This window comes from Narcine bancroftii, chromosome 1, assembly GCF_036971445.1.
Source record: "Narcine bancroftii isolate sNarBan1 chromosome 1, sNarBan1.hap1, whole genome shotgun sequence".
Taxonomy (NCBI): Eukaryota; Metazoa; Chordata; class Chondrichthyes; order Torpediniformes; family Narcinidae; genus Narcine; species Narcine bancroftii.
Genome location: NC_091469.1, coordinates 88932160 through 88955260, shown reverse-complemented (window position 1 = coordinate 88955260; position 23101 = coordinate 88932160). Strand labels below are relative to the sequence as shown.

Sequence of the window (23101 nt, the reverse complement as noted above, 5' to 3'; positions counted from 1 at the left end):
ACTATATACACTATGTACATTGGTGATAGACCTGTACTATCACAGAAGGTCCTTGGGATCCAGATCCAGGGTGGAGGTACCCACATTTGACAGCGCAGACTTTGAGCATCACAGGCTCTGGCTAAGTAGCAGGTCGATGCAGAAAGGAAGAGCACCCCACCCCCACCGAAAAGGAGCAGCCTCGGAGAGCATCCTACAGAAAAGGAATCCTCGGGAGTGGACCAGACTCCAGCGTGTAACTTGGCAACTGAAGGCTTCACACCAGACTGCTGGCTTCTGTGATCTAGGTATCAGGACCAGATTTCTTCTGAAGAAATTATCTACCCTACAAGGAATGATAAATCCAGTATCAAGTTCAGAAGATGCTCATTTAACCTGAGAATGCTGGTGGTGATCATGACTCCTGAAGGGCATTGTTTCAGGGATTTGGCATTAGGGCAGGGGAGTTGTGACTGGATTGCCTTGAGCTCTGGTTCACTGCTGGATTGAAGAAGAAGCTGCACAGCCATGGAGGTGAAGGAGCTGGTAGCAGCTTTGTCTAACGGGACTCTCCTCTTTGTTGGTGGTGGCATTGGACTCCTGGTGCCTCTTGTGTGCCTTCACAAGGAAAACAAAGACAGAAAGATTTGTGTAGATTTTATGTACATGAGAATAAATGGAATCTTGAACATTCTATGAACCATTATTTTTTTGTAGGCAGACAGCCAAGTGAACTTAACAAATGTAAAGAGAAGGGTGGCATGCTTAATGCAACCAGCTATCGGGACCAGGGTTCAAATTCCGTGCTTTCTGTAAGGAGTTTGCACCCTCTCCCTGTGTCTGCGTGGGTTTTCCACGGGGGCTCTGGTTTCCTCCCAGCATTTGAAATGTGCCAGGGGAGTAGGTTAATTGGATGTGAATTGGGTGGTACGGGCTCATGGGTTGAAATGGCCTGTTTCTGCGCTGTATGTCTAAATCAAAATAAATTAAAACAGCCATCTTAATTTAACATTAAAAATAGAAAATTCAGGAATTCCTCAGCAGCTCAAATGGCACCGATATAAAGTGCACCAGAGTGAACATTTCAACTTGGTCAGAATTTTCCCAGTTCAACCATATTTTTATTAACTGGAATTTTCTTGCAGAGTATTATGTCAAACATGATATTCCCCTGCAATCTAATATTGAGCAGTGAAGATTTCTTTATTTGTGCTTTTGAGCAATGTATTTGAAATGCAAAAAGAAATTGCATTTAATTTGTTCATCTGGTTCATGCCTGCCCATTTTGTTTCTGACATCAAAAGCCCATTTGGGTTCTGGGAACACCTTGCCTCACTGTGATATAGGGAGTTGGGGGTCCATCAGTCTTGGAGTGTGCTCTTTCCCCATCCTTGTCATCACTATCTGTCTTGGTCTTTTCATTAGCACCTTTCTCTCACCCTTATTGGCTTTTCAAATTACTCTTTTTTTTTAATCCAGTGTAGAAATTGAAATATTAATCAACCCAATGGTCTGAGATCGTCTTTATATATGAAATCAGGTTTTTCCCATCCCTGACCTCAATCCTGTTCATTCCTTATGTACTCATGTGCTTTACTTCAACAAAGCAATGCATCTCATATTTCATGTTTAAGTTCAAGTTTATTATCATCTCACTATGCGTATGCAACTGGATGAAACAACATTTCTCCAGACTGTGATGTGCACATATATACACATAATGATCATAGACAGATTTTCAACATCCTGCCAGTGATGGAGCTGTCATTTCATTTCTTGTTCCTTGCCACCTTACACTCAATAGTATGCTTTGTCCTATCAGAGTGCACTTGCCCAGCTTCATTCAACAAAGTCTATATTACAGGGACTGTAATGCTCTCTGCTCCCACAGGCCCCACTGTCCTGAGTTATGTCAATCTACTTACAATTGCAAAAAATACAGGCTACTGAGAAAGGTTTGTGCCAGCTACGTCTGATAACCCTTCTCTCCCACCAGCTATACATCTTGCATCAAAACCAGGACATGGAGACTGACGTCAGCCACCCTAACCAGTGCTTTCTTATGGATCCGTCCAGATGTGACTGACCATATTATCATTGAACCCTTCTTTAACTGTTCATGGTCCTGGCCAAAGACCATATTAGAATCACCAATATGCTACAGACTGCTACTGTGGGAAAACCTAACAATGATGCACAGTAAGGATTGATGACCCCTGAGCAAGCATGAAGGTTCAAGTTAAGTCAAGTTTATTGTCACCTGATTGCACAAGTACAATCCGACTAAACCGTGTTCGCCAGTCCTCGGTGCAATGCACCCAGACATAGCACATAGAGAGACAATATGTATGAAGGGCTTGTATCTATATATTCAAATAAATATTGTTTCATGAATATGAGATTCATATGATGAGTGTGAGCAGTTCCTTTGGTTGTTCAGCATTTTCACTGCCTGAGGGAAGAACCTGTTCCTCAGCCTGGTGGTGATGGCACTGATGCTCCTGTTATCTTTCTCCCAATGGGGAGCTGCTGAAGGATGCTGTGTGCGGGGTGGAAGGGGTCCTCAATGATTTTGCACGCCTTCTTTAGACAATGATCCTGGTAGATTACATCAATGGGGGGGGTGGGAGGGAGGGAGGGGAAGAAAGAAGACTCCAGTGATCATATCTGCCACTTTTATGCCCCAGTGGATTGACCTCTGATCTATTTCTCTGCATCAACCGTACCTCACAGTAATGCAGCCAGCCAGGATAATCACGGTACAGCTTATTTTGGGCTCTGAAGCAATACCTGGTCATTTACTCTCTTTGCAGAACAAATGGTAATGCAAAATAATAAAATAAATTGAAGTCTCTGAGCTGGGTGTGTCCTGCATATGTCAATTCAGCTTATTAAATGTTACTGAATATATCTTTTGCTATCAAATAAGAAATGTAGATGTGGCCAATTCAGCAATGGAACGACCCACATTTGTTTCTTAAATTGACACAATTTCAGGAACAGAAAGAATGAAATAAAAAAGATAAATCTGCTCTCTTGAAAGGTTTCTCCCTCTCATCCTGATAAGAGTTGCACTTACAGAAGTTAAAAATTGTATACACCTCTCAGTTTTGTAACATTGATAGATTTTCTTTTGAAAAACTTTTTGGAACGAAACCTCAAAGTAAGAAGTAAAAACAGATTGATTTTCCAAGCACTATCCTATTTTCTACCTTGAGAATAATATAACATTTCAACGATAAGCAAGGTGTTCACTTTCAAAGCAGTATTGAGAGGGTACTGGAGTGTTGAAGAGACCTCATCAAGAGAACCGTCGATTTAAGATTTTTTTTTTCTGTCTTTGTGAGTGGATTGAATTGTAAGATTCATTATTCAATTAAGAATTCAGATATAAGATTCCAAAAGTTATAGGGTAATTTAGGACTCACTATCTTCGTTTGACTTGTATCTTTTCAATGTTCTTTATATATTTTTTTTCTACAGTAGTTTTTCTTTTAATACTATTCATATATAGCATCTGCTAAGGGATTTGAGTTTTTCTCCTCTACTTTTTTTTTGCATTATTAGAGTTTTTTTTTCTAAAAAGGTATACATTATTTAGAATGTGAATTATGGATATGATTTACAATTCATATACGTTAGTGTTATTCAGAATGCCTTATTTAGTTTGTGTGACTGTCCATACTATCTTATTATTTATTGAAATGAATAAAAATATCTTAAAAAGAAAAGAATTGTACCTTCTGTGTTGTTTCACCTCTTGACCTGAGAGCTGAGGACAAAGTATATTCAGGAAATAATTTAACTGAAATAATTTAACAAAATAAAAATACAGTCCAAGATTAATTCACAGAACTGTTAATTACTTCATTCTAAGGGTATTCTTCTCTGTGCATTGTCACCTTGTCATGGTGGTCCTGAGATCCCGAGAGTGATGCCGTCTGGAGCTGTGGTCCTGGTAGGGCAACCTATGATGGTAAGACCGAGGGTGAGGTTCCTGACAAAGAACAATTCAATCAAGATTTCAACAGTGGAACAGGCGAACAAAGTTACTCTGAACGCAGCAGCTGTGAAGGTGGACAAAGGCTGCAACAAATCCATCAGTTCCAATTGTCATGGTTTCCATGCCATTGGAATTAGTTGGTTGATTTGTGAAGTATCATGTGCTTCTTGGAGTGCAACATCAGGTACACATTAAACAAATATACTTACAGGCATCTTCACTCAGTGGATCAATGGAATGAAGGTCATCACCCTCAACCTTGAGGGATAGCCACGTCTAAGGGCAGAGAGTGGGAGGCGGCGGCCCCAGTCCGGGCACAGGGAGAGCAGCAGCGGCCCCGGCCCCGGTCCGGGCAGTATGGACCGACCTAGGAGGGGAGGCAGACCCCTCCAGCCCGGGTAAGAAACCTGCATAGGAGAAGGCCACTCCGTTATAAAACCTACGACCCAAGGACCTCGCTGCCACGTCCCAGCTTGCTTGGCCACGGCACACGAACCATGGGTGTAAAGGGTGGGGCCAGTACTGCGCGCACTGCACTCCACCTAAAAGCTCCTTTGCGCAGGCCCGAGGACAGGTCCACGTCCTCCCCCTCCACGTCCTCCCCCTCCACGTCCTCCCCCTCCACGTCCTCCCCCTCCACGTCCTCCCCCTCCACGTCCTCCCCCTCCACGTCCTCCCCCTCCACGTCCTCCCCCTCCACGTCCTCCCCCTCCACGTCCTCCCCCTCCACGTCCTCCCCCTCCATGTCCTCCCCCTCCACGTCCTCCCCCTCCACGTCCTCCCCCTCCACGTCCTCCCCCTCCACGTCCTCCCCTCCACGTCCTACCCCTCCACGTCCTCCCCCTCAAAAGATGCTCACAAACTCAAGCTAGCATGCTGGAACATCAAAACCATGCTAGACAAGGCTGACAGCCACCGACCTGAACATCGGTCTGCCCTCATTGCACATGAACTCCTCAGACTTGACATCGACATAGCCGCTCTCAGTGAAGTCCGCCTGGCAGATGTAGGCAGCCTCCAAGAACGCGGCGCGGGCTACACACTCTACTGGTCTGGCAAGCCTTCGGATGAACGACGCCTATCTGGTGTAGGCTTCATGGTCAAGAGCTTCATTGCCTCCAAACTCGAAAACCTTCCGACAGGCCTCTCGGACCGAATCATGTCCATGCGACTCCCACTTCAAAACAAGCGTCACATCACCCTCATCAGTGTCTATGCTCCAACCCTCCAGGCGGAACCAGCAGAAAAGAACAAGTTCTACACCGACCTGCGCAACCTCATCCAACGTACCCCTACAGCCGACAAGGTTGTCATCCTGGGCGACTTCAACGCTCGTGTCGGCAAAGACTCAGAAACCTGGCCAGGAATCCTGGGCAAGCATGGCGTCGGCAAGTGCAACGACAATGGGCGCCTCCTGTTGGAGCTCTGCGCAGAACAGTGGCTTGTCATTACAAACACCCTTTTTCAGCAGAGGGACAGCCTTAAGACCACCTGGATGCATCCCCGATCCAAACACTGGCACCTCCTGGACTACATCCTGGTGCGAGAAAGTGACAAACAAGATGTGCTCCACACCAGGGTCATGCCTAGCGCGGAATGCCACACTGACCACCGGCTGGTTCGCTGCAAGCTCAACCTTCACTTCAAGCCAAAGCCCAGGAACAATAAAGCCCCCAGAAAGAGGTTCAATGTTGGAAAACTGCAGTCAGACGAAGCGAGAGGAAACTTCCAGGCAAACCTCAAAGCAAAGCTCGACGTTGCAACCCGCCTCACGGACCCGTCCCCTGAAACCCTCTGGGATCAGTTGAAGACTACCATACTGCAATCCACTGAAGAGGTACTGGGCTTCTCCTCCAGGAAAAACAAGGACTGGTTTGACGAAAACAGCCAGGAAATCCAGGAGCTGCTGGCAAAGAAGCGAGCTGCCCACCAGGCTCACCTTACAAAGCCGTCCTGTCCAGAGAAGAAACAAGCCTTCCGTCGCGCATGCAGCCATCTTCAGCCCAAACTCCGGGAGATCCAAAATGAGTGGTGGACTAGCCTCGCCAAACGAACACAGCTCAGCGCGGAAATTGGCGACTTCAGTGGTTTCTACGAGGCTCTAAAGGCTGTGTACGGTCCCTCACCCCAAGTCCAAAGCCCGCTGCGCAGCTCAGACGGCAAAGTCCTCCTCAGCGACAAGATCTCCATCCTCAACCGATGGTCAGAACACTTCCAATCTCTTTTCAGTGCCAACCGCTCAGTCCAAGATTCCGCCCTGCTCCAGCTCCCTCAACAGCCCCTAAGGCTAGAGCTGGATGAGGTTCCCACCCTGGATGAGACATATAAGGCAATCGAACAACTGAAAAGTGGCAAAGCAGCAGGTATGGATGGAATCCCCCCAGAAGTCTGGAAGGCTGGCGGCAAAACTCTGCATGCCAAACTGCATGAGTTTTTCAAGCTTTGTTGGGACCAAGGTAAACTGCCTCAGGATCTTCGTGATGCCACCATCATCACCCTGTACAAAAACAAAGGCGAGAAATCAGACTGCTCAAACTACAGGGGAATCACGTTGCTCTCCATTGCAGGCAAAATCTTCGCTAGGATTCTACTAAATAGAATAATACCTAGTGTCGCCGAGAATATTCTCCCAGAATCACAGTGCGGCTTTCGCGCAAACAGAGGAACCACTGACATGGTCTTTGCCCTCAGACAGCTCCAAGAAAAGTGCAGAGAACAAAACAAAGGACTCTACATCACCTTTGTTGACCTCACCAAAGCCTTCGACACCGTGAGCAGGAAAGGGCTTTGGCAAATACTAGAGCGCATCGGATGTCCCCCAAAGTTCCTCAACATGATTATCCAACTGCACGAAAACCAACAAGGTCGGGTCAGATACAGCAATGAGCTCTCTGAACCCTTCTCCATTAACAATGGCGTGAAGCAAGGCTGTGTTCTCGCACCAACCCTCTTTTCAATCTTCTTCAGCATGATGCTGAACCAAGCCATGAAAGACCCCAACAATGAAGACGCTGTTTACATCCGGTACCGCACGGATGGCAGTCTCTTCAATCTGAGGCGCCTGCAAGCTCACACCAAGACACAAGAGAAACTTGTCCGTGAACTACTCTTTGCAGATGATGCCGCTTTAGTTGCCCATTCAGAGCCAGCTCTTCAGCGCTTGACGTCCTGCTTTGCGGAAACTGCCAAAATGTTTGGCCTGGAAGTCAGCCTGAAGAAAACTGAGGTCCTCCATCAGCCAGCTCCCCACCATGACTACCAGCCCGCCCACATCTCCATCGGGCACACAAAACTCAAAACGGTCAACCAGTTTACCTATCTCGGCTGCACCATTTCATCAGATGCAAGGATCGACAATGAGATAGACAACAGACTCGCCAAGGCAAATAGCGCCTTTGGAAGACTACACAAAAGAGTCTGGAAAAACAACCAACTGAAAAACCTCACAAAGATAAGCGTATACAGAGCCGTTGTCATACCCACACTCCTGTTCGGCTCCGAATCATGGGTCCTCTACCGGCACCACCTACGGCTCCTAGAACGCTTCCACCAGCGTTGTCTCCGCTCCATCCTCAACATCCATTGGAGCGCTTACACCCCTAACGTCGAAGTACTCGAGATGGCAGAGGTCGACAGCATCGAGTCCACGCTGCTGAAGATCCAGCTGCGCTGGATGGGTCACGTCTCCAGAATGGAGGACCATCGCCTTCCCAAGATCGTATTATATGGCGAGCTCTCCACTGGCCACCGTGACAGAGGTGCACCAAAGAAAAGGTACAAGGACTGCCTAAAGAAATCTCTTGGTGCCTGCCACATTGACCACCGCCAGTGGGCTGATAACGCCTCAAACCGTGCATCTTGGCGCCTCACAGTTTGGCGGGCAGCAACCTCCTTTGAAGAAGACCGCAGAGCCCACCTCACTGACAAAAGGCAAAGGAGGAAAAACCCAACACCCAACCCCAACCAACCAATTTTCCCTTGCAACCGCTGCAATCGTGTCTGCCTGTCCCGCATCGGACTTGTCAGCCACAAACGAGCCTGCAGCTGACGTGGACTTTTTACCCCCTCCATAAATCTTCGTCCGCGAAGCCAAGCCAAAGAAAGAAGAAGAAAGAAAAAAAGTGCATATACTTTTCAGGGAGTCAGTGATGTACAACTATGTTTTCCTATGCAAATACTATTAACAATATTTAATGCAGTAAAATACCTGGTTTCCGGCACCTTTGGAAATTGGTAGATACCAGATAAGTGTATTTTCCAGTTGCTTGAGACTTAATCTTACCATGCCTAACTAATATAACTAAATTAAGAATAAACAGTTTAAAAGACAAAAATGCTATACTGTACTTAGACTGAACAGACTTCACTGGGCATGAATATATAAACATTAAAACATCTTACTTTATTTTCCGTCACATTGTTTGAAAACAATAACCGTCGTTGCATCTGCAGGATCCTCCCCCTCTTTGGAACTGCCAAAAGATGAACAATAATAATATAGATACAGGTGCTCCGCTCATTACGATGGTCCAACTTATGATTTTTCGAAGTTATAATGGTTCAAATCCATATTTTGAATTCCAATCAGTTCCTGCACTTGCGATATGCGGTATGCTGCTCTCTTGCGTTGCTGGGCAATGGCAGCATCACGCAAGAATATTGAATAGCTTACTCTCTCACAATGCTGACTCAACCATGCTCAAAGTCTCTGTAGCCATCATGAAAACAAGTGAAATTGATGGCCCTGTCACTTCAGCATCTCCACTATCCTCACCATCCAGCAATTAATTTTAGTACAATGCTTCAAACATTCTTCATGTCCAGTGTGCTTTCAGCTGTGTACATTAATGGTTTTTTTTTTTCAGTGTAGAATAAAGGTATTCTAAAATTAATTACAAAAAAAATGGAAGGTGCAGTATTCTTTTACGATTTGCAATTTTTTGACTTATGATGGATTAGCTGGAACACAACCCCATCGTAAGTTGAGGAGCACCTGTAATTAACGCCATCCTCCCCGAGGTTTACAGATAAAGCCTCTGACAGGTGATTCTTACTAAGCAGGGATAAGAGAGAGTCACCCCAATGGCAAGTGACATTAACCAGCTCTTCATCCTGGGCAATACCATTGGTCTTTCACACGACTTTATTCAAGCAGCTGCTATGAGCAAAACATGACCAAGGCACTCTGCTGGCTGTACATTTACTTTTACAATTTTAAACTTGTGTATTTTTACCTATTATTTTTATTCTTATTTCTTTTTTTTTGCTGGTTGCTTGAGGCTTTCAGTGGATTAATTCTGGATGCTAGGGATTTTACTGTACTTGCATTGCAGATTGTAATCCAGAAGCGCACTCTCTCTTTTTATTTATATATAGATAGATTTTGCTCTCAGCTATGCTGTTTGCTGTCAGTTATCCAATTTGTAACCAGGATGGTTTCCTTGACTTAAACCAAATAGCACTCAATAATGCAGCAAGATACACAAGAGTTCATCCCATTTCAAAAGGCTTCTTCACAATGAAATACCAGGATAAGCTGTGATTAATTGATGGTACAATCAGGTTTGCAACACTTGAATTCTCCAAGAGGAGAGTGAAGAGGGGGATGAAATTCAAAATAATTAATTTTAAAAGTTGATAGACTGATTCAGGAATGGTGGCACGGTCAATAAGAACCAATTCTCCTTGACCTATTCCTCAGAATACATGACATCCGGCATTGCTGTTGGAGTTGTGTCTCAGTCATAAAACCATCCCAAACAGTCCCTTCTTCCAGTGCAGCCTTTTCCTGAGTTCAACTGTTGCTGCACTAATACAACCTAATATCAGACTTTTTGCAGGATTATAGTTGGATCTAACACTAGCCAAATCCATACAGTGTTTAGGTAGGTTGACTCTTTCGTTCAGACCATTGCATGCGGCACAGGTGAAAACAGGTGGGCGGCAAGTTTGGATGATGGACGAGGTCCAATCAATTTGACTTATCCTTTTCTATTGCAACATGATTGGATTAAGTTGCTCTTCTCCCCTCTCATTTCTTCTTTCTTAATATTGTTGTGTGCCTCCATAGTTATCCTTAAAATCCTCCCTCTGTTATCATCCCAAAAGAGCATATCCTCCTTCCATTGCTTTTCTTTTCCTCAGTCACCACCTACACCTCTTTCCCCCCTTCCTCTTTCCTCACATCATTCTTTCCTTGCCACCTCATCCCATCTTTCAGTTGCTGCTGTACGAGAGTTGTCACCAACCGAGTTAGTCCCATGAGCAGTCAAACCTCGGTGGAGCTTGTGCTGGAGCAAGCAGAGGCAGCAGAAAGGACCATTTGTCATGATTTTCATGAGCTATCAGAGACATCAATCTTATTTCCAGCATCGTGACGTCCAGAGAAAGCTTGGTATATTGGATGCGTTAGAATCAACAGCAGTGTTATGTGCCGTGGCGCGGTAGACCCTATGAAGAAAACTCCTGCAGAATGGGATAACTGGTGAGTCAGGTGCTGTGCTTTCTGATATGGAGAGCCCAGTTTTAATGTGAAATTGCAAATATTCCCCAGCAGCGTACGCAAGCCTGTGGTGATCTGTTGCTAAGCAACCCTGGTTCAAAGTCACCAGCGAGAAATTGATTCTATTTTTGTGATTTATGTAATTAAACCCAGTTTGAGAGGAGGAAGAGGGATGCTGATTGATACCTTTATTCCCCAAAACAATTGTTTTCCTTTCAGATTGGCTGAAGAGTGTTGCCAGAGAGTGTGCCTGACATACATACATGAACATTATTAAAAATAATAGTCTTCGAAAATTCCTCAATAGGAGCTTGTTTATCGTTTTTAAGTTTATTTGTCACACAAGTACAGTGAGAAGGGTTCTTCTGGCAGCTGACCAACAGATTATTTCCTCCATTCATACAGATGTGTAAAGAGCACAATTACAGAGTATAACATTGCAATGAAAAGAGATCAATTTGCACTAGGCAAGGGCAGCATGACAGCTTTGTTATGGATTCAGTCAGAGGCTCTGATAGCTGCAGGGAAGAAACTGTGCTAAAGCCTATTGGTGCGCGCTTTCACACAATTAAGCTTCTCCCTGATGGGATGATGGAGAAGGGTGTGCGCCTGCAGTGTGTTAGGTCTTTAAACGTGTTTAAAGACCTATCACATTGGTGGAGAAAGAGGTAGATGGTCCATAGAGGGGAGGGAAGTTTGCAGTTCATTCGAAGCTGTATTCACTCCCTCTGTCACTTCTTCAGATCTGGATCCAGGCAGCTCCCAGACCAAGTGTGCTTTCAATGGAGCACCAATAAAAGTCCTTAAAGGATAAGGGGATCTGCCAACCTTTTTGGGATTTTGAAGAAAGATGAGGAGTTGGTGTGATTTCTTGACTATCGCGTCGACATGTTTGTCCCAGGTCGGGTCATGAGGATGATATCCCAAGAACTTGAAGTTTCAGTGCACTCCATAATGTTTGGGACAAAGGCAATTTTTTTTCTTTATTTGGTCCTGTACTCCAGAGTTTTAAATTTTAAATCAGACAATTCACGTAATTAAAATGCACATTTCAGATTTTATTCAAGGTTATTTGTTTACATTTGGTTAGGCCATGTAAAAATTGCTTGCAAAAATGTTTATGCTTGTCTTTTCATTTCAGGGCACCATAATATTTGGGACATATGTATATTAAAGTAGACGTATTTAGTACTTTGTTGCATATCCCTTGCGTGCAACGACTACTTGAAGTCTATGATTCATAGATATTACCAGGTGCTGAGTATGTTCTCTGGTGATGCTCTGCCAGGCCTCTACGATAGCCATTTTCAGCTCTAGTTTGTTTCGAGGGCTTGTCCCTTTAAGTTTTCCCTTTGGCATATGGAAGGCATGCTCAATTGAATTTAGATTGGGTGACTGACTTGGCCATTCAAAATTTTTCCAGTTTTTAGGTTTGAAAAACTCCTTTGTTGCTTGAGCACTATGTTTGGAATCATTGTCTTGCAGTAGGATGAAGCACTGTCCAGAGTTTGGAGGCATTTGTTTGAATTTAATCAGGTGAGACATTTCTATACACATCAGAATTAATTTTACTACTGCTATTCACAGTTATGTCATCAATGAGGATAAGTGCACCAGTACCTGTGGCAGCCAGTCCATTACACTCCCACCACCATGTTTCACAGATGATGTGGTATGCTTTGGATCTTAGGCATTTCCTTTATGCCTCCAGACTTTACTCTTGTCATCACTCTGGTACAGGTTAATTTTACTCTCACCTGTCCACAAGACAATTTTTTCCAGAATTCTGCAAGCTCCTTTAAATACTTCTTGATAAACTGCAATCAGGCCATCCTCTTTCTGTGGCTAACTAATGGTTTGTATCTTGCAGTGTAACCTCTGTATTTATGTTCATGAAGTCTTCTGCGGACAGTAGTCATCGACACTTCCGCACCTGCCTCCTGATGAGTCTTTCCGATCTGTTGGACTGGCATTTAGGGATTTTTCTTCAGTGTGATAAGATTTTTTTCTCTCATCAGCAATGGAGGCTGTCTTTGGCCTTCCATTCCCTTTGTGATTCCTAGGCTCACCAATATGCTCATTCCTAATGATGTTCCAAACAGTTGATTTTGATAATACTAAGGTTTGGGCGATGTCTCTTGCTATTTTCTCTTGATTTTCAGCCTCATTATTGGCTTCTTTGACTTTCATGGGGCACAAATCTGGTCCTCATGTTGATAAATCACAACTAAAGACTTCAAAGCTGATTAAAAGCTCAGAAGCAAGACTAGCTCTATTGTAGTAAGAACTTGTTCTTGCTCTTAATTTCCACCACCTACAACAGGATTCCACTGCAAGAAACATCTTACCATCTCTGCCCCTCTATAGGAAACTAAACAGACCTTTCAAGTGAAGCAACACTTCCCTTGTGTACCTGTGAGAGTTATCTACTGAATCCAGTGCTCCATTTGTGGCCTTCTCTTCATCAGAGAGACTGGGCACAGACTGGGAGTTTCGCTGAGCACCTTCGCTCTGTCCGCATCGGTGACAGGGATCTCCTAGTGGCCAACCACTTCAATTCTGTGCCTCACTCCAGTGCTGACATGTCTGTCCATGGCCTCATGTACTCTCCCACCAGCACCACCTGTAAACTGGAGAAACAACACTTGATTTTCCATCCAGGCACTTTCCAGCTGGATGGTGTCAACATCCACTTCTCCAGTTTCTGCTAGTCCACTCTCCAAACTTGCTCTCTTCCCTTCCCCCTGCCTTACTTCCTCCAGCTCTCCACCCCATTCCACCTCCATTCAAAGATCCATCCCTCCTCCCCCTGCCTGCTGATGGACCCTACCTCCTTTATCAACCTATTACCTCTAGCCTTTGGGACTGTGATCCTTCCTCTGTCCCTCTCTCCCTACCATTTTGTTGGGCACCTGTTGACATTTTTTCATACCTTGATGAAGAGCTCGAGCCTGAAATGTTGGTTATGTACGATACATTATTTGACCAGCTGAGTTTCTCCAGCAGTGTTATTTTAATTCAACTACAGTGTCTGCAGACTAACATGTTTTATTTCTAGTACTTGCACCAATGAAGCAATTAAACATACCTGAGTAATTACAAGCATCTGAACAGGAGCAAATAAAGGAAAAAAAAAGTGATGTTGTTCCACACATTATGGAAGGCTCTGTATCAACACTTCTGTCTTCAGCATTATTTATATGGATAGGGTTGTGGACCCTGGCTGCTTTCCTGAAGTCAATAATCATCTCCTTTATTTCATGTCAAGTGAGAGGTGGTTATCTTGGCACTGTGCCACTAGACTTTCAGTCTCTTTCCTGTATTCTGTCTCATCATTATTTGATACCATGTACTTAGCTGTACACTTGTGCTCCAGAGAGACTACAGTTCAGCAAGCCATTGCCTTGAGCAATGCTGCTGTTGAGTGTGATCGTGGAGGAGATGTTATTCATCTTTTGTGGCGATGCACATATTTGATGGTCAGGCAAACCAGCTCTGTGTGTTACCCACGCACCGTCGGATCAAGCAGCACATCAAAGATGGCGTCGGGCGGCTTTCTTTACTGGTAGAAGCTCAGGGCCCGTATACGCACAGGTAGCGTGCTTACGTCATGATGTAGTTCAGGAAGGCAGGGGCAGGAGCTTCGAATGCCTTAAAAGCAGCAGCGTGTGAGTCAAACTAAAGCTCACGAGTTCTAATGAGCCTACCGACTGCTGACCTCGATCTTTCACTTGATAAGCAGGCTTGCTACACTGTTTATCTCAATCGAACTGCAGCGATACCTAACATTCCTTTGGAGTGGATCAGAGCATGGATTAAAAAAAAGGCACAGTGCTTAGTGCTTCTACCCCACAGCTCCAGCAACTTGGGATCAATTTTGACCCCTGACATGATCTTTGTGGAGTTTTTACCTTCTCCCTGTCTGAGGTGGGTTTCTTTTAGGTGCTCAAATTCTTCTCCCTTTCCATGGCAAGAAAACTGATCAGTAAATTGTCCACCAAGAGTAATAGAATTTGGGGTAATAAAATGGAATGAGGATAAAATAGGTGGTTAATGGTCAGCATTGGCTTAATGGACTAAAGGAGCTGTCTCTGCCCCGCATTATTTTATGACTCCAAGAATATCAGGATAGAAAAATGGAATGTTCACACTGCAAAACTGAAAGACAAAAGGAAACGGCATAGATTATGGGGCAGAGCCAATTCGAAATGGTGACCACAATCCAGAGTCACAGGAAAATTGTAGAGATAATACACAGCGTAGGAACTGGCACAGTCAGTGGGCAAGTTAATAAAAATTTGGGTAAAAAATTAAACCGCAAGATCGCGAACGTGTTCAGAACATTCAAAGTAACAATGAGGACTCTGGACAGAAGTATATTTAGTTAGTGAAACTCAAGATGGGGGAAACGATAGAACAATAAACATCCAAATTAATGGGAAATCTATAGATGAGAATGAATCATTTTTAAAGATAATGAGAACATTTAAGCGTGCACTTTATTTCAAATGGGTGTTTGAAAGAATGTACCGAGGAAGGGTGTGAGGAAAGATTAATGGAAACTGAAAAGAATTTAATAATTTAAACTTGGGCATACAGAATGGCAAATGAGCCCTTGGCACCCATTAAATCCAATTGACTGACAACCCCTGTACATTTTAAAGGGTGGGGGGAGGAAACTGGGGCACCTGAAGGCAACCCATGCAGACTCGAGGAGAATGTACAAATTCCTTAAAGACAGTGCTGGATTCAAACCCCAGTCATTGGCATTGTAACAATGTTGTGCTTACCACAATGTGAGCTGAGAGAGAGTAATAAAAATTGGGCAAACAGAATCAAAGAGAATGAGTAATAAATCCAAACAGCAATGTATGGTGAAGTCTTCAATCATCTGATTTTAATCTAATATGAGCGATCTTGTTCTCAATCATTCTCTGAAGTCTTAAGCCCTCTGGACTTTTCAGCTTTCTGTCAAAAACATCACTGCCTTCAAATTTTAATTTTGCTTATATTGAAACCAGCTAGCTGCCAGCTCACCTTCAACAGCTGCCTCTTGCTCATTTTCACTCTACCTGACATTTGTGTCCCAATGATTGGTGTCTTGATTGACCTTTGGATGCTCGATCATCTGTTAGGCCAGCCACTTCAATGACTGTTTCAATTCCTGCTCCCCACACTCTCATCATCATTTTGTCTGATCCATTTTATCTGCACCAATGATGCAAATTACGTTTAACTGATCTCAGCACGTATTTCTGATATGACTCTTCCCGACACACCTTGATTCAATTTCTTTTGCTTACCCTTGAGGGGAAAGAAATGATCACATCCATTGTATTAATCAACTTCTGACATTTTTGACCATTTGATGACACCCTTTTGTTGCTCTTTCTCCTTTTAAGGACAGTGGGCAATGCTCATCGTGACTCTTTCCTGGTGGCAGACAGATCTTGAAGTATATCATGTCCTTTAATGTATTTTTATGTAACAATAATAGGAACCTTTGAATCTTTTCAACCTATTTCAAAGGAATGTAGAGCCATTGAATACAGCTTTAATGGAAGGTTTAACAGGAGAGGTGATTTCTCATTTAAAAAAAAATACATTATCTGTTCTGGTCACCTTGGGTGCAGAAGAGATTCACCAGGATGTTACCTGGATTTGACAACAAGTCTTAATGAGGCATGATTAGCAGAGCTGGGATTTTTCTCTTTGAAGTGTAGAAAGATGATAGGAGACTTAATAGAATTAAGATTATGAGAGGCATAGATAGAGTGGACAGCAGTACCTTTTTTTAGGAAAGGAGTAGCAAACATTAGAGGATATCTGTACAAAGTAGAGAGGGAAGTTTAGGGGAGACATCGGGGGTAACTTTTTTTTTTACACAGAGTTGTGGGTGCCTGAAATGCCTTGCCAGGGGTGGTGATGAACATTAGGGGGTTTTAAGAGACTCTTGGGAATACATTGATGAAAAAAAATATAGGGTTACGTGGGAGGAAGGCCTTAGTTTATTTTTGGTGAGGAATATATAGTTTGGCACATCAAGGGCTGAAGGGGCTGTGCTGGCAGTTGAGTGTCCTATGCTTTATTTATCATTTCCTTCCAGTTCCATATTGTGGCTGATACTATGTGACGTCAGGAAGTAAAACAGGAAAGTCTACAGATGCTATGATTGTAGTGCAATACACAAACGTGATGGAGAAACTCACCTGCATCATGAAGCGTAGAGTTAACTCTTCAACATAGTTGTCTTGTTGGAGTTCTCTGCACCACAGGAAATAAAACAACTGAAGCTTCTGGAAACTTGAACTTGAACTTGAAACAGAAAATACAGGTGAGGGAGTATCTATGAAAAGGTGATTGATCTGAAACATTAATTCTGTTTCTCTTTATGCTGCCTGACCTGCTGAGTGTTTCCTGCATTTAGTCTTTTTATTTCTCTACCCCGTTGTTTTCTCAGTAGTGATAGCTTTTGTTCAGAATTCAACTCAGCAAGCATAAATCACTTCCCAACACTTTCAGAACAGTTGGTTTTTTAGCAACTTTCAATTTTGTATCAAAACAATTATCGCAGGATCTGATTTCCAATGTTGGTCTTTCACCTGGACTGGACTGGAGTTATCATAGGGGATTGGATAGTTCAAGTTCATTATTATCGAACAACTAAATGCAATGTTCTTCGGTCCTCGGTGTAAAAACTTGCAAACACATGTAGAGACGTAGCATACATACTTCCAAGCAATTTATATGCAGGATATGTATAAAAATAAATAAATATTATTGAATAAATAGAAGAGTCTTGGATGAATTGTTTGAGCAGGTCGTCAGTCATTCAACCATCTCACTGCCCATGGTAAAAATCTGTTTCTCACCCTGGTGGTTCTGGCTCTGATATTTCTGTATCTCTTTCCCGACATAGAAGATGTCTTGTGTGGGGTGATAGGGGTCCTTAACAATTTTGCAAGCCCTCTTCTGACATTTCAAAAAATGTACAGGTCAATTGGGTGTAATTGAGCAGCACAGGTTTGTGGGCCAAAAGGGCCTGTGCCATTAAATTTAAAAAAAATACAATTCCATTAGATCATGTCAATGGTGGGGGGTGGTGGTGGGAGATTCCAGTGATCCTCCCTGCCATTCTTATGGTCCTGTAGATTGACCTCTGATCCTTTGCTTTACAGCAGTGGTTCCAAATTTTTTTATTTCTACTCACATACCACTTGAGATATTCCCTATGCCATAGGTGCTCTGTGATTAGTAAAGGATTATGTGGGTGGAAAGAAAAAAAGTTTGAAAACCACCATTTTAGTTGTACCTCATTGACTTGTTATGTGCCCGGTTACATAACTCCAAAGGAAATGGGCCAATGACAATTTTTTTCAATCAAAATATTTCTGTAACAATTGAGTCTAGAGCAGTGATTCTTAACCTTCCATTCCCACTCACATACCACATTAAGCAATTCCTTAGTAATAATCACAGAACACCAATAGCATAGGGATTACTTAAAGTGGTATGTGAGTGGAAAGAAAAAGATTGAGAACCACTGATCTACAGCAACCGGCCAGGACACTTTCAATAGAGCTTCTGTAGAAAGTTAACAGGATGTTGGCCAGTAGCTTTGCTGGCTTCAGTTTTCTCAGGAAGTGTAGTTGCATTTCACAAGATCACAAGTTAAAGGAGCAGAAGCAGGCCACTAGGCCCATCAAGTCTGTTCCATGACTGTACACTAAGCTGAATTATGCTCACACCTAGTTCCAATTTCTAGTCTTTTCCCCATATCCCTTAATACCCTTATTATTGAGATACTTATCCATTTCCTGTTTAACTACTCCCAGTGATCTGGCCTTGACTGCTTTGTGAGTTCCACAGATCCATGACCCTCTGACTAAGAAGTTCTTCCTCCTCTCTGTTCTAATTGGATAACTTCTGATTTTAAGACTATGACCCATTGTCCTCGATTCACCCATCAATGGAAACATTTTATCTACATTCACTTTTGTCAAAATATTTCAATATTCAAAATGTCTCTATGAGAGCCCCCCTCACTCTCCGAGTGCAACCCCAGAGCTGTCAAATGTTCCCCATACTCCAGCCCTGCATTCCAAGAATCATCCAGGTAAATCTCCTCTGCACCCTTTCCAACAACATTACATATTTTCTAAGATAGGGGACCCAAAACTGTACACAGTACTCTAAATGGGGTCTCACCAGTGCCCTATAGAGTCTCAGCAATACCTCTCTAATCTTGGGGGCGTGGCAAGATGGCGTAGAGTCTAGACGTGTAATCTCGACCTCTCTGGCCAGACTTTTAAGAACCCGTTATTAACTCTTTGATTTCAAGTTTAAACTTTTTAAAAACTTAGTTTAAAGTATTAAGGAACTGTTATGGCCATTAATGGTAAAAAGATTAAACCTCAAGTGCAGAAGAAACTAGATTTTCGGAGTGTTGAAGATTTAGGGCCTAAACAGCTTGCTACAGCTTCAGCTTTAATTTCTTCTGTGTCGAAACCACAAAGATTGCCTGTGGGAGCTGAAAAAAAAATGACTACTACTCACCAGGAGAAGGATATCGCTGGAATTACTCATTCTCAGGAGGAATGTGCGTGTTCCCAAGAAGCCTACCAGCTCTAACAGAGGGAGCACGCAGGAAAATGACTCCATTGTTTGAAAACACTCAGGCAGTACTCCAACCTGAAGAGCTCGATCTTATCTGTGAGTTCTTGAAACAACAGCGAGAGTGGGGGGAGACCAGCATCAATCCTCTGAGGAGGTCGGCGTGCCATCGCTAGAAGTTCAGACTCGCAGTAAGACTGTTAAAATGCCTGCTGTTGAGCTGCAGCAGGAGCTGCAGTTACCTGGTTCTGTCACTACGTTAAAGAAAGCAAGGTGGAGTCTTTCTGAATTACAATTTAATTTGTTAAATACTGTCAATCAGCCGAGTGAGTTGGCTCAAATGAAAGATAGTATGAGGTCAGAATTCACTACAGTTAATGCACGTGTGGAAGCATTTCCTGAAGATTTTTTTAAAATTCAGTCTGCTTTTTTGGAATGTAAGCAGCAAGTGGCCTCTAATACAGAAAAAGTGATGGAGGTGGAAAAATCCGTTAAAGGATTGCGAGAACGTGAGAAGGAGTTAGAGAGGAAAGTAGACTATTTGGAGAATCAAAGTAGAAGGAATAATGTGAAGATTGTTGGTTTGCCAGAAGGTATGGAAGAACGAGATCCTCTTTGTTTTTTTTATAGAATGGATCCCACAAATATTGGGGCAAGAATTTTTCTCTGGAAGCTTGGTATTGGAAAGAGCTCATAGAGCCTTAAGAAGAAGACCTCTGCCTGGTCAATCACCGAGACCCGTGATAATTCGATGCTTGAATTATTTGGACAGAGAAACAATACATCGTCTAGCAGTGCAAAATGCGAAACAACGACAAGCTCCATTAATGATTCAGAATAGTAGAGTTTTTTTCTATCCTGATTTGAGTCAAGAGGTTATTCAGCATCGGCGTCGATTTAATCAGGTTAAAGAAGTTTTGTGGCGTAAAGGCTATAAGTCTACTTTTCGCTATCCGGCAGTGTTGAAGGTGTTTTGTGGAGACTTTCAATCTTGGTTTTTTGAGAATGAGAATGAAGCAATGATTTTTGCTGATTCGTTGCCAGATGTAAGTGGACAAAGATGTAGTCCACCATTGTCTCCTAAAGAAAAATCTGGTTGTTCTGGAAATGGAAGAAATGGGAGAAATGGGAACGGAAAGAGTCTAACTTCTCTTGAAATGGAGTCACCGAGTTTGGAATCTCTTAATGAATAGAAGAACTTTCTTATTCTTACTTTATTTTTATGTCATTATGATATCTTGTTGTTATTCTTTGTTTGGCAGGGGAGGGAGAGATTTGCTCTATGATCTATTAGTCATCAGCCACTGGTGGGTGATCCACACCCAAGTTTGGTTTAGGGATTACTACCTTTTGGTAGTTTTTTGGGTTTTTTTTAAACTTTATATTGTTTTCTATTTTTTTTTTCATTTTCATTTTATTTAGTCTTTAATTTGTGGTTTATTTTTCTCCTATTGGAGGGCCTATTTACGTTGATTTGAGTTTTTATATATCGATATTATTAGTTCTTAGTAATATTAGTAGATATGTCAAAGTTGAGGTTTGCTACTTTCAACTTATTTCTTTGTCAATACATAATTGAAGTTTAATACATTGGAGATTTAAAGGTGTGGAAAATTTGGGAGATTGTTTTAAAGAAGGTAAATTTTAATCTTTTCATCAGATGAGGGACAGTTATGGTATTGATAAGAATTCTTTGTTTCTTTATTATCAAATTCAATCTTTTGTAAAGCATGTGTTTGGTAGAGATATGACTTTACCTGAAATGACTAAATTTGAGACTTTTTTTTAATGAAGGTACCAGAGAAGGGTTATGTTTCAGTTATGTATCAAATATTACAGGATGGTTTGGATAAAAAGGGTTGGGATAAATCTAAAGGTAAATGGGAAGCGGAGATTGGTTTTATTTTTTCCCGAGGGTGATTGATCAGATATTTGTTATGATAGTGTAATTAGACTAATAAATCCACGTTATCTAAAGATTATAATTTTTTACATTAATTATACTTAACACCTGAAAAGCTAAAAAAAAAATATGGTTTTCATGAATCAGATTTGTGTTTTAGATGTGGTAACGCTGTTGGAACTTTTTTTCATGCGGTTTGGTCATGTATACAATCTTTTTGGAAGAAAGTACAATTGTTTCTGGAATACCTGTATAAGATTAAAATACCTTTAGATTCTACAGTATTTTTATTGGGTAGTTTTCAACCTCTGAAAGGTCTGGGATTAAATAAATTTCAACTTGCTTTTGTATATTTAGCATTATCTGTAGCAAAAAAATGTATTGCTAGTATGTGGAAAGATATGAATATGATTGATATTAATAGATGGCATAATGAGATGAAATATTGTTTAATAATGGAAAATCTCATATGTTTCACATGATAACTATAGTTTTTTTTATTAATAAGTGGTTGTTATATTCAGAATATTTCCATTTTGATTTACATTGATTAGATCTTAATATGTATGCTTAATTTTTCTTTCTTTCTCTTTATGGCTCTCCTTAGGAGAGTTGGCTGAAAGGGAGGGGGGGGGTTCCTTTTTTTTCTCAATTTCTTTTTTTTTCTTTCTTTTTTCTTTTATATATAAAATATATAGTTCATGCTTAGTTTATTGTTATATATGTTACTTATTATCTGCATTTTGAATGAATAAATAAAGTTTTTAAAAAATACCTCTCTACTCTTATACACCACACCTTTTGAAATGAATGCTAGCATGGCATTTGCTGTCTTCACTACCAATCCTACCTGGGCATTAAATTTTAGATTACTCTGCACAAGGGCACCCAGGTCTGTTTGCACTTCCAAAGATTGAATTTTCTCTGCATCCAGATAGTACCCTGCCTATTTATTTCCACTGCCAAAATGTAGAACCAAACACTTCTCAACATTATACTTCATCCGCCTCATTTTTTCCCAATCTGTTTATATCCTTCTGCAATTTTATGGTATCTTCAACAGTTCCTGCTCTGCCACCCATTTTGGTGTCATCCACAAATTTGGCCACAAATTCATTAATTCTACAATCCAAATTGTTAATATAAATTGTAAACAGCAGCGGCCCCATGACCGACCCTGCGGAATACCACTTGTTACAGGCAGCCATCTTGAACGGTATCCCTTAATTTCAACCCTTTGCTTTCTGCCTAGCAGCTAATTTTCTATCCAGTCTAATAGCATCCCTATAATTCCATGTAGCTTCCTGACAAGTAAAGAGATGTTGTGTGTCCATGATAGGTCATCACTTAAGTGGACTCCAAGGAAGAAGGATAGACTGGGAGGATTTAAATTTCTCCAGAGCAAGGCAAGCAGAGGGGTGACCTTACAGGGATTATTAAAATTAAAAGGGTCATAGACTGGGCAGATAATCTTTTTTTTCCCAAAATGCAGGGATGTCTAAAACCAGAAAGTACAGTTTTAAGGATCTGAACAGGATCTGAGGGACAAGTTTTCCAAACTGAGGGTGGTGTGTGTTACATTTTGCCAAAGGAGGTGGTAGAGGCTGGTAGAATTTTAATATTTGATAAGATATTCAGGCAGATACATGGATAGGATAGATTTAGTGGCATCAGGGCCAAAATGCAGCCAAATTGGATTGTACATCTCCGAATGGTGGGGGAACAGCTCTCTCCAAGACTGGCAGAAACTACAGAGTTGTGCCCTCAGCTAAAATCATCAAACTTTCCCTCCACTGCCTCAATCTATGTTTCCTTCTAAACTTGGGAATGCTGCCTATACGGAAAAGGACACATCCCCATCTTGAGAACTTACTCATCCCTCCTGCTGGGCAGAAGTCTATGAGTTTGGACCCATGTACCACTATATTGAGGGACAATTTCTCCCCCCCCCCCGCCCCCCCACAATCTGTTATCACACTCTTCAATAGTGTTCAAAATAAAACACAGTCTCTGGATCCTTCAATCCATACCTCATCACAGCTCTTGCAATGATGTGACTGTGCTTCTACCTCTGGTGCCATACTCCTCATTTTTACTTTTG

The 23101-nt window shown here is 42.2% G+C and overlaps 1 protein-coding gene across 16 annotated transcripts in view; it reads left to right on the top strand.

The window, feature by feature from the left end:
• The window catches only part of LOC138760976 (astrotactin-2-like), a 1981947-nt gene that overhangs the window by 379630 nt on the left and 1579216 nt on the right, over positions 1–23101 (top strand). Inside the window, exon 2 of one of the 16 annotated variants that reach the window (XM_069932460.1) lies at positions 16591–16818. The exons of the other annotated variants lie outside the window; for them this stretch is intronic. The gene's annotated coding sequence lies outside the window, so the exon portion shown is untranslated. The remainder of the gene's footprint in view (positions 1–16590; positions 16819–23101) is intronic. 16 annotated transcript variants of the gene reach the window in all.